This window comes from Varanus komodoensis, unplaced genomic scaffold (genome assembly GCF_004798865.1).
Source record: "Varanus komodoensis strain SLA01 unplaced genomic scaffold, ASM479886v1 scaffold1, whole genome shotgun sequence".
Taxonomy (NCBI): Eukaryota; Metazoa; Chordata; class Lepidosauria; order Squamata; family Varanidae; genus Varanus; species Varanus komodoensis.
Window position 1 is genome coordinate 18,242,877 of NW_025335268.1, and position 12,193 is coordinate 18,255,069.

General features: G+C 45.5%; 1 protein-coding gene across 1 annotated transcript in view; it reads left to right on the plus strand.

Annotated features, from left to right (window-relative positions):
• Positions 1–12,005: 12,005 nt before the first annotated feature.
• Positions 12,006–12,193, plus strand: part of RMDN2 (regulator of microtubule dynamics 2) — a 30,463-nt gene continuing 30,275 nt past the window's right edge. Inside the window, exon 1 of the mRNA XM_044454171.1 lies at positions 12,006–12,112. The gene's annotated coding sequence lies outside the window, so the exon portion shown is untranslated. The remainder of the gene's footprint in view (positions 12,113–12,193) is intronic.

Below are 12,193 nucleotides of genomic sequence, written 5' to 3' on the forward strand. Positions count from 1 at the left end.
TCTCTCTCTCTCTCTCTCTCTCTCTCTCTCTCTCTCTCTCTCAAGTGTGATGGTCTTGGAGGACTTTTGCATCCATGCTGAGCATATCACAATTTCATGGACTCGATGACACTCATGGGAGTGCCCCAACATGTCTTCAACCTGACACACGTGGAGGGATGCACTCTGGATTTGCTTTTTCAGCAGGGCATAGGGATAACCATGTGGGGCGGGCGGGGGGGGGGCGGAGGCATTGAATTGGCCCCTCTGTCTTGGTCATATCACTTAATGCCAGTCTTAATCCTACAAAGAATCTGGAAGCACTGGCCTTAGCAAAGTGGTGGGTTAAAAGCCTCATGTAGAAAAGCCTTCATTTAAAAATATATAACCATAAAGAGGAAACACGGGGGCCCTGATGTTGCCCATTAACTGTTTGCAGCACCTGAACTGCAAAGATGGAACATGCGCACAGATCTTAGCAATTATTTCTAAATCTGCATCCAACCATACATGTACATTAGCAGAGCTTCCCCTAACCTGGTGCCCTCCAAAACTGGGAAGTGCAGCCCAACACATCTGGGAGACACATCTGAGAGTGGCAAGGCAGCATCAGCATATGCATGTTTCATACAAATCTGGGTTTTCTTTTGTCATCTTCATCAGGTACATGTTTCTTCTTTTGGGGATGGTGCTCAAGTGCACCCCCCCCCCACCACCATTTGAGATGACATGGATTATGGATTTGAAAGAGAAGCACAGCTTCTGAAAATACATCCTAATCATGACTTTCATGGGGCTATTCACTTCTTTTTCACAAATTTATATTAGTGGCTCTCTCTTCCAAAGAATCCTGGGAATTTAGTCTGATGACTGCACTGAGAGCTTATCAGTTTTATCAGTAGAAGGCATTTATCGAATGCTTATCATTCCCTACTCACTTTAATTTATTGGTTCTTTAGAGGATAACATGGCCCTCCAGTTTCACTGTTTTATCAGATCAGCACTTTTGATGAGAATTTTGTTTGTTTAAGGGTGGGAAAATGCAGCATTTCATTGTAATAGTGAAAGAAAGCACAATTTCCTCTTATGTATCTGTACTATTCCACCATCCTACAGTGCCACCTAGTGGAAAAACAGGAAAAGAAATGCTCCTCCTGTCATACTGAGAAAGCAATTCTGTGATGAAACCGAAACAGACACAGTTGGCTAACACAGAAAATGTTATAGCCTTGAATAGAAAACCTCTTCCATTTAGAAATCCCTAACCCCTTATGGCCTCCCTCAGGATGATGAAATTATTCTTGGAACCTTTCATATACGCCATGCTGGTGTGCCATTTGTGTCCCAATGCTTCTATGGATGGCTCAAGTCTATCTGTGCCAAATAAATAATTGCAAGGAGTTGGGTGTTGCTGTTTTCCAAAGAGGCAAATGGGATTCAGCAACAGCCTACACTTTTCAGTGGATCCCACAACCACCCATGATCCAAGCTGTCTCATATTTTGTAACTAGGAATTGTGTTTCATATTATGTAAATAGGAATTAAAGAAAATTACTCCTGCCAAAGGCAATAGGAGAACAGTGGTGAGTTTCTATTTTGTTTTCTCCAGCCAGATACAAGGAAATTCTGCACTTTGTCATGTTTATTACCCTTCCCTAATCTTCTCTTAAATAGACAGCATTGGTGTAATGCTCTGAGCACTGGCATTAGTATACTGTGTCCATTATGACAGCAAGATTAAGGGAATGAACCAATGGCCATGGAAGCACTTAGAGGTTTTTGTGCATCCAGTGCACGGAGTGAGGCATGGTGGCTATTTCTGGCTATGCAGATAAAGTGCTGGAGAGTGGGAAGGAAGGAAGGCTTTGCCCAGCACTTCAAGGAGAAAGACACTCAGATTCGTCACGAGCTGGACTCCACGAGTGACTCAGATTCCTTAGGGGAGGTGCCAATGTTACCGTCTGGTCAAACATTGTTGGATGAGTTTCAGTTATTGCGGCCTGATGACGTGGACAAGGTGCTTGGACAAGTACATACCACCACCTGTGTACTGGACCCTTGCCCATCGTGGCTACTATCCAAAGCCAAACACGAGATTGGTTCCTGGATCCGGGAGGTCATCAATGCCTCTTTGAAGGACGGCCGGGTGCCCGCCCCTCTAAAGGAGGCGGTGGTCAGGCCGGTCCTAAAGAAGGTGTCCCTGGATCCAGAGATGGCCGTCAATTATAGACCGGAGGCCAACATCCCGTTTTTGGGCAAGGTGTTAGAGCGGGTGGTGGCGGGACAACTCCAAGCTCTCTTGGATGAGACTGATTATCTGGACCCATTTCAGTCCAGCCTCAGACCCGGGTATGGTACTGAATCTGCCTTGGTCGCCCTGTATGATGACCTGTGCAGGGAGAGAGACAGGGGGAGTGCGTCCCTGTTGGTTCTCCTGGACCTCTCAGTGGCTTTCGATACCATCGACCATGGTATCCTTCTGGCTAGGCTAAGGGGGCTGGGAGTAGGAGGCACTGCTTGGCAGTGGTTCTGCTCCTACCTCGATGGCCAATTCCAGAAGGTGGTACTGGGGGACTTTACCTCTGCGCCATGGCAGCTATGCCATGGAGTTCCGAAGGGGTCTATTCTGTCCCCCTTGCTCTTCAACATCTACATGAAACCACTGGGAGAGGTCATCCAGAGGTGTGGGCTGCGGAATCATCAGTACGCTGATGATACCCAGCTCTACCTCTCTTTTTCTACCAATCCAGGTGAGGCGTACTGAACCGGTGCCTGGCCGAGGTAATGGGCTGGATGATGGCCAATAAACTGAAGCTCAATCCAGACAAGATGGAGGTCCTGTTGGTAGGTGGTTCGAACTCCTGGGTAGGTGACTTGGATCTTGTCCCGAATGGGGTTGCACTCCCTGTAAAGGACAGGGTCCACAGCTTGGGAGTGCTCCTTGACCCGGAGCTGACTTTGGAAGCTCAAGTGTCGGCAGTGGTGAGGAGCGCTTTCCATCAGCTGCGGCTGATTCATCAGCTGCGTCCCTACCTGGAAGACGACTGCCTAGTGACAGTGACGCATGCATTGGTTACTTCCCGGTTGGATTTCTGTAACACGCTCTACGTGGGGCTGCCCTTGAAGACAGTCCGGATACTTCAGATGGTGCAAAATAGAGCAGCCAGGTTGCTGACGAGGACTGGGTGTTATTCTCATATAACCCCAGTCCTCTACCAGCTTCACTGGCTTCCCATCGAAGTCCGGGCTCAATTCAAGGTGTTGGTAATTACTTCTAAAGCCCTTAACGGCTTAGGACCTGGATACTTGAAGGAACGCCTGAGGCCATATTTGCCCTCCCGCCCCTTGAGATTGGCAGCAGGGGCTCTCCTCCAGGAGCCCTCCGTAAGAGATATTAGGAAGCAAAGTACCTGGAGGAGGGCCTTCTCTGCGGTGGCGCCCCATCTGTGGAATGCGCTCCCCAGAGAGGTCCGCCTGGTGCCGTCCTTTTTTGTTTTTTGGCGCCAGACCAAGACCTTTTTATTCAAACAGTATTTTAATAATCTTTAATATTTATAGTTTTAATTATGCAGCCAGTGTGTTTCCAAGTTTTAATTGTAATTGTAAATGTTATTCTATTTGTTTTATTTATGTTGTGAGCCGTCCCGAGGCTGTGTAGCAATGGGGACGGCATATAAAAACTTTAAATAAATAAATAAATAAATAAGATGGCTGGGGCACATGGACCCCATGTATGGAGATGTTCCCAGCTTACCCTCTGTTCTTCCTGGCAGTTCCCCTTTCACCTTCACTGATGTGCATGTGTGCTCTTGGAGTGCCAATGCTATTCTCCTCACACCAATTGCAAGGGGTGGGGGGGGGGACTTGGCCTTCTCAGTCCCAGCACCAAGACTCCAGGTGATCTCATGGCCTCCATGGACAACATCAGGAGACCACAGGATTGCTCCCTTGGTTATTCTTTCTAGAGTCAACTAGTGGCATTTCCTTGGCAATAAACAGCACATTTTACCACCACTACAAGTAATGTGCATGATACCCCTAGGAAGTTTTACTGGGAAAATTGTGCAGCAGTTTAGAAGGAAGAGTTAGAAGTCTTTGAGCAGCAAAGATGCAAATAACTGTATTCCTATTCCATGTTTACCTGGAAGTAGAATTTACTTCCCGAGTAGGCATATGTAGCATTGTGCTGTACATAATGCAGAGGAGATATTTACATCAGCCTTTCCCAACCTGGTGTCCTCCAGGTGCATCAGACAAAACTCCCATCCTGCCCAGCCAGCAAGATAGGCTGACTTACATGGTTAGCAGAGGCTCTGCACAATCCAGAAGTATCTGCTTGTCACATTCACAGCAAAATGGAGGGGAAACATGCCATAACACAGATGACAATTTCTCCACCATTAGCTTGCACTGACTCGTAATAAGACCAAGCGTAAACTCACACAAGAGGAAGATCTCACCAGCATTTAAGAAAAACAACAATGACACCTACCACAACTATAAACTGACCAAAGTAGATGTTGTTTCTTGGTCAGTGCGTAAAATGCAGCTTAGGCTGGTCCCTTATGTCTGGAGTTTTGCTTTTACCTCTGTAATAGTGTAACCTGATTGGCATCAGTTTAAATGTGCTGCCAGGGAACCCTCAGAGTAGGCTGGGAGAAGGAACTTTGTTGGCCCATGGGCCTCACTACCTTGGTGGGCAAGAGACAAAGGTGGCTTCCTTGCTCAGGCATGTCACATTTGTACCCATCCCATCCCATACAAATACACAGACAGTTCTCACATGTAAGACAGATACATTCATTCACACCCCTTTTTATTTTCCTGTCATTTTAGTGTTTGATTTTAACTGGAGCTTTATTATTTCAAATTGTCAGATACTGTGGTGTTTTGTTTTATTCAACTCGTTTTTTATTGCAAGTCATCCTGAGATGCTTTCAATAAACAAACAAACAAATGACACAGCTCCCTTTTTCTTTCCCTCCCTTCTCATGCTCTCTCTCTCTCTCTCTCTCTCTCTCTCTCTCTCTCTCTCTCTCTCACACACACACACACACACACACACACACACACACACACACACAAGTTTTTAGATCAGCCAAAAAAATTTTTTTCCCCCGTTCTAATTGGGGGGGGGCAACGGGGGGGGGGGGAGGTTGCAGCAGGGAAGGGGGTTTTAACACTTCCCTCCCCAGCTGCGAAGCCCCTCCTTGTCCCACTGCCATAACGACTATGCATAAAGGGAAGCCTTTTTCCAAGCCTAACTGGAAAACTGGAGGTGGAGTATCGCAGGTTGCAGCTGGGCTGGAGGCTCCCCACCCACCTCTTACAGACTAGTGACTCTGATGGCAAAAGTTTCAGGATAAGAGCGAAGCCTGAACAGGCCAAACAAGTTTAGTCTGGCAGATCTCCACTGTGTCATGCCAATGGCTCTTAATGGCCAGCAAATGTCAAATTTTGGGGAAAGTTGCTTCCTTCAACTTTTCCCCAACCTTACCCTCAAGAAATGCACTCATTAAGTGAAATTAATGTGCTAATTAAGTATCTGTGAAAATGGAGGTAGGTTTTGAAGGGAGACGGAATGGCTCTCCGCAAGAGACTTCTGACATCTTTGTTTTTCCTGGAAATCTGATGGTGACAGCAGAGTCTGTTGGAGTAATTTAAACAGTGAAACTCCCTTATGCTCAAACTATAAATGTGTAAATAAATCATATATCAGCCTCCAGTAACCTTGTTCCAAAAAGCCAAATCCCTGGTAAGATGCCTACGCCCTTGGAACTCTTGCCACTTGGAGAATTGTGATGCAATGCATAGCAATGAAACACAAGCTGAAAACGTGTGGAAACCTTATATGCAAATATCAGGACAAAATGAACAAAAGCTACACCATAATGCGGCTGCTAAAACTGGACACTGTAAGAACTACTGTAGAATTCATGTTGCAAATCTTACTTCCCACTTAAGTTTGCCTTAAAAATGCTAATATGCCAGTCCTGAAAGGTCTTCCTTTGAGGGCACACCTAGGCATGCTAATTGTTTGCCCATCCTGAAGGTTCTTCATTTGTGTTGTGTGTCTTAATCACATACAACCCATTTGTTTTATTCTCTAGCAAATTGCCTTCATGATCCCCCACCTGATCCTCCACCCCTCCTCCAACTGTTATAAAAGCATCTTGTGCAAACTCCATCTTTGTAGGCCCTTTGGGGACTGTCTACATGCAGCGTGCATTTCCTGTATGTCAGAATAAACTATAAATGTTCTTTTGATGGTACACCCCCAGCAGACTCTCTCTCTTATCAATCTGCTTTTTTTCCCTCTTGTCACAAGACAACAGAGGAATTGTCTCTGTGGGTAAAGCTGGGCTTCTGCTTTGTGCCCAGACTGCTGTTCAAGGCCATCAGTAGCACAGTCTCAGCTGTGTATGGCAATTTCCTTTCCTCCCCACATCTTTTTCACATGGCTGCTTAGAAGCCCTCCCCCGGTGCTCCTCCACCTCCTTTTCACAGGCCTTCCAGTTCTGTCAGTTATAGGCCTTTATAATGACGTATTTGCACAGCCTTGGACAGTGGTATCTGTATGAGGACAAGGAAATTATTTGGGACAGCCATGGCTAAAGGCCTGGCCATTTGGGAGAAGGCAGCCATTCACTCAAGTTTCATTAATCCCATTTTAGGTGCTTAAGATGTACACCAGACCGAAACTTTTACATGACTTTTGAAAAGAAAGAAGTCCAAGCTTTCAGCTGTGGGACTTGCCTTCCTTCAACTATTAAGATGACTTTTTCCAGTTTTTTCAAGGAGGAAATTCCTTATGTTCTGGTATAAATGTTTAGCATTGACATGAAACTCTTAATAGTGTAACCAGCAGACAACTACACACACGGTGTTGGTTTGCATGTAGACAATGCAACAAAGAGAGACCAATAAATCTGAAGCTCAGATAAACTTCAGGGGCAGGAGTAAACAAGACAGTTTTAAAAGGGAGGTGGAGAGGAAGTCAAGTAAAATGTACAAAATCAAATGTGAGTCCCATAAAAACTAGAAAGCACTGGAACACAAAGGCGGTCAAGGGAAGAATTAAATTTGTTCAATGCCTCCAAGGAGGTAGGAGCACTTTGTTGAAATTTCTTCCCTGTGGCAAAACAATCAATTCTGGGAAGTGCCAGTTTAGAAGAGTGTGTGTTAGAGAAGGGTGTGGGTTGTGGAAAGGTCTGATCCATAATCCAGTATCCTGCCACTTTTGTCCTCAGCCGTCTTCCCTTACCTGTGCCTTTGCCATCCATGGCGCCATCTTAGAGCCATTTTTTTTCCTGCTTCAGGAAATGGATTGTAAGTGTCCCATGACTGTGTACTGGTTAAGAGCATGGGACTGGGACTCAGACGATCTGGGTTCTAGTCCCCGCTCAGCCATGGAGCCAACTGGGTGACTTTGGGCCAGTCACAGACTCTCAGCCCAACCTACCTCACAGGGTTGTTGTTGTGGGGATAAGATGGAGGAGGAGATGTAAGCTGCCTTGAGCCCTTTGTAGGAAAAAGGCAGGATATAAATTGAAAAATAAATAAATAAAATAAAACTCTGGGGAAAGGGGCACAGGACCACATGTGCCAAGGGCCAGCTCTGAAAAGGCACCCTTTTGAGAACAGTGTTCATTCATTAGGAATGGAGCAAAAGAGGACACTGTGTCATCTAACATTGCATACATAAAACACACTGTAGGACGAGAAATATGCTATTATTGAAGCCTGCAACAAGGGTGCCCCCATGTGGACACAGCCAGATATTCTGTTCAGTAGAAACAGGGTCTCCAGCTGAGGTCTACTCAAAATGTGTTCAGAGAATGCTTTCTGTTCTAGCGAGTAGTTTATACATTTCAAGGTAAAGATATGCAAATTTCAGGGTAGACTGAAGAATGAGGAGAATTTGTACATACAGACGAATTTCAAGGCAGAGCAGCGAATTGGATCAGTAAATACACATGAATTTCATGGCAGAACAGTAAAGTGGAGAGCAAAATTACAAAAAAATTCATAGCCATAGCCTTCTGAATGTGTGCACTTTATTTTTTTTAATTCATTTTTATATCACCTAATAGCTGAGGCTATCTGGAGGGTTAACAAAGGTTAAAATTAAACAAATGTTTAAAAGACACACACATTAATTTAAAAGAATAAAAGCACAACAGCAATTGCAATTGGTATGATTCAGCATAGTGTGTGCAAAACTGGAAAAGGTTTTTTAAAAAATTAATATAGCCAACATATTTGGAGCACTTACAGTCAAGAAAATAAGAGGAGACTGAGACTTGGAAGGACACCAATGAAGGAACTTGAAAAAATCATCAAGTGTATGGCTGCTTCACTGGACACCAAGGCCAAGATCATCCACATGACTGTATTCCTGACCACTGTGTTTGTACATGAAAGCTGGGCAATGAAGAAAGCTGACAAGAAGAAAATTGATGTGTTCAAAACATGGTGCTGGAGGAGAGCTCTGCAAATACTGTGGACTGACAGGAAGCAAAACAAGTGGGTTCCAGGTCAAATCAAGCCAGAACTTTCCCCGTAAGCAAAAATGACAAAACTGAAGATGTTCTACTTCAGGAACAGCATGAGAAGGCAAGACTCAGGGCTGAAGAGAGCAGTGCTAAGGCAAAAAGAAGGCAGAAGATGAAGATGACCAACTATGAGATGGAACAATTCCATGAAGAGAGCCATGGTCTTGCGTTTACAGGAGCTGAGCAAGGGCTGTCAAGGGCCATGCATTCATAGGGCTGCCATAAGTCAGAACACCTTAATGGCACGTAACAACAACAACGGTGTCTTTTCTGTTTGAGTTTTTGGAGGATGGCACAGAAGGCACTGAGAAGGAATGAGGGAGGATGGCAGCAGCACGGTTGAGATTGGAAGGAGTGCCAGGGGTTTTCACTTCTCCTCTCGGCAATTCCTAGCAACCCCTGATGATGGTGTCCGGCTAGGTTCAGATGTCTCAACAATCCGTTCTGAAAATGAGCTACCCTGATCAACCCAACAGCAAGCCATGGGTTCTCAGGGTGGCTTGTTCATGGAAAGTAAGCCATCCTGCATAAACTGTACTTGAATTTGCTGCCGTGACAACCCATAATGGGTTAGAAAGGAAGATGAGGCAAGAGGGTTACCTCTTGTGTTTTTCCGCTGCCTCTCTTCTTACTATAGAAAATTCATTAATGCAGTATGCACATCTACACAGTTAAATGTACGCAGCCTTGCAGCCCTTAGGCTACAGTCTTATACCCTCTTACCTGTTGTTTAGTCACAAAGTCGTGCCTAACCCATCACAACCCCATGGATGACATTCCTCCAGGCTTTCCTGTCCTCCACCATCCCTCAGAGTCCACCCAAGCCCACACCCGCTGCCCCAGTGACTGCATCTAGCCACCTCATCCTCTGCCATCCCCTTCTCCTCTAAGACTCACTGGTTTGATCTCTTTGCAGTCCAAGGGACTCTCAGGAGTCTTCTCCAGAACCACAATTCAAAGACAATTCAACTCCAGCACCACAATTCTTCAGTGCTCAGTCTTCCTTATGGTCCAACTTTCACAGTCATACATTACATTTAGTTCAATGGGATTAACTTCTAAGTTGATACATAAAAGATGGTGCTGTGTGTTTGCAGTTCTATTAATGACCAAAAAAACCCTGCCTGTTTCATAGAAACAGAGCAAATCAGAAGGGGCCTCCCAGGCCATTTACTCTGACCCCTGGCTCCAGCCAGCTCCACTCATGACATGCCTACCATGTGCATGTTTCAGGCCAGAGTTATCTCATGTTGGCTCAAGCTCCACAATGCCAGGAAATGGAAAGCTAAGAGTGATGCCTTCAGCTCTGTGCCCCATGATCAATAATGATCCTGTGCAATGTCACCGATGTGCTTGCTTACAACTTACTCTCCACATGGCCACAGTTTTCCTAGCTCTTGCAGGTGCAAATACCAATAGGGAGAACAGAGGGCCTTAGACCACAAAAAATATGCCCCACATTGCCATGGTCCTGTATGACTTTACGAAGCACTGGAACCTTACTGTATTGCTTAAGGAATCCTCTGCAAGTTGACCTACCCAGAGCTTTTGGAAGTAGGCAGGAAAAGATTTCGAAAAAGTAAACATAGAGGGACTTCATGTATACAGTATTACAGTCCAGTTCAGATAACCCTCTAATTAATGTTTTAGAAGATTAAAGCTGGTACACACCCTCCTTATTTCTTAGCTGGCTTCCTTGCTTTCATAACATTATCCCATAATTGGTCATTATGCAAGAATCAGCAAAATATAGTCAGCACTTACCTCCCAAACTAGGATCAGAAGACTGAAGCCAGTTTCTTATTTTGTTCTGAAGACAAGCACTTACCAAGGGTTACCAGTTTGGACATCATGCCAACAATGCTTAGTATGAAATAGAGGAAGAAACATGTAAGTCCTGTCCTAATTTCTTATCCTTTAAGCCAAAGTCTAGCTAATGTAGATGTTTTGCTTGTAAATTGTTTGTTTGTTTTGCAGACAAGCAGCATTTTAGGCTGATTTACAGCAAGAAAAGTGGTTTAGAAAAGAAAGAACTGCAAGATTGTTTGAGGTCACTGTAATTACATAAAGATGTTATATCTGTTCAGAAATATACAAAATGAGTTCTATGGGATCTATTCACAGGTAAGTGAACACAGAATTGTAGCTTTGCATCTGTCTATAGTGCAATACTCTCAGTTAAAAACCAAAGCAAGAATTAAAATGCAACACTCTAAGAATTCACAAATTACATGTAAGTTCCGCTATCCTGTTTCTATTTTCTATAATAAACTCTTGGTACTGTATTTTTCCCTTGCACTTTTCCCATGCTTTCGATTCATACTGAATTTTTCAATATGATTTATTTTCAGTATGTAAATACATAGCTTATCTCTTTTATATGCACTCCAGTAACATATTTTGTCTTGCATTTCAAGGGCTTGGTATACAGTATGATAATGTAATTACAATGTATTTACTCTGAAAATATCTACAGCATCTCCATTAAGTTCATTTGATTTGGAGGGCTGCAATGTTTCAACTGTTTAATGTTTTATTTTCCTTTGGTTGTGCTGTGTGGGCATGTTTGTACACTATTGCACCTTAAACTCATTCAGGAGATGCCAATGTTTTAGTTTCTCGTTTCCCTCCTCCCTGTTTAGCAAACCTTATGTACTGCGTACCTATTACAAAGTATTTTAGGGGGCTCTTTGAGAGCCACTTGACATTCCATCTCCCAGCAGGAGTTTTAAAAGGTCATTTTCCAAGCATAATGTCCAACTAGCAATTTCATCCTAGATAGGAACGACCTTACCCCAGAGCTGATGTGACTCTAAAGGCACCCATCACCCAATCAGAGATTTACAGTTAAATCTTACAAACCTTATTCAAAAATCAGTCCCATTATGTTGAATGGGACTTACTCCTAGGTAAGCCCCTTACTTAAGTCTCATTGCACCCAATAGAACTGCAGGTATTGATGAGTAGATGGGATACTGGAGAGGGGACAGAGTGCTAAAGAATGACCAGACCTGGCAACTCACCCTAACAGGCAAAAACTCGGGATACAAGGGGTGTTTCCAGTACGAGTCCCAATGTTAAAGGCTTCACACTGGAAGTGTCCTAAAACTAGAGGCTGCCAGAGCAATCCGGCATATTTTGAGTTCCCATCAGACCAACAGCCCACCTGGTCCAGGATTCCGCTCACACTGTGTCCAGCCTGCAGCCCACGGGGAACCCGCAGCTGGGCTTGGGGGGCCCTCGGGGCCTGCGTCGACCCGCGGGGGGCACTGGCGCCAGCCCCAGTTCGTGAGCAGAGGAGGACGCGTGCCAGGCCTCCTTTTCGCGAGCCAGTCGCCCCACCGCTGCAGCGCGCCTCGCAACCGACAGGCAAGCGCCTTCCCGGACGGGCTGCGGCCGCCCGCCCCCCAGTATCCGGGCCTCCGCAGCGGTGGGCGGCCCTAAGCCGCCGCGGCCATCCCCGCCCTTTTCCCTCCCGTACCTCGCACAGGAACTGGAGCCCGGGAGCTGGAGGTTGCTGCGGCCGCGGTGGCAGCCGCTCGGACTCCCTGCGGAGCCATCGCGCGGGGGCTTCCCGGGTACGTAGGCAGCGCTCCCCCTGGCGGTTCCCTGCAGCTGGGAGGGGGTCCGCGCGGCGGCGGCGCCTGGGGGTCTCAGCC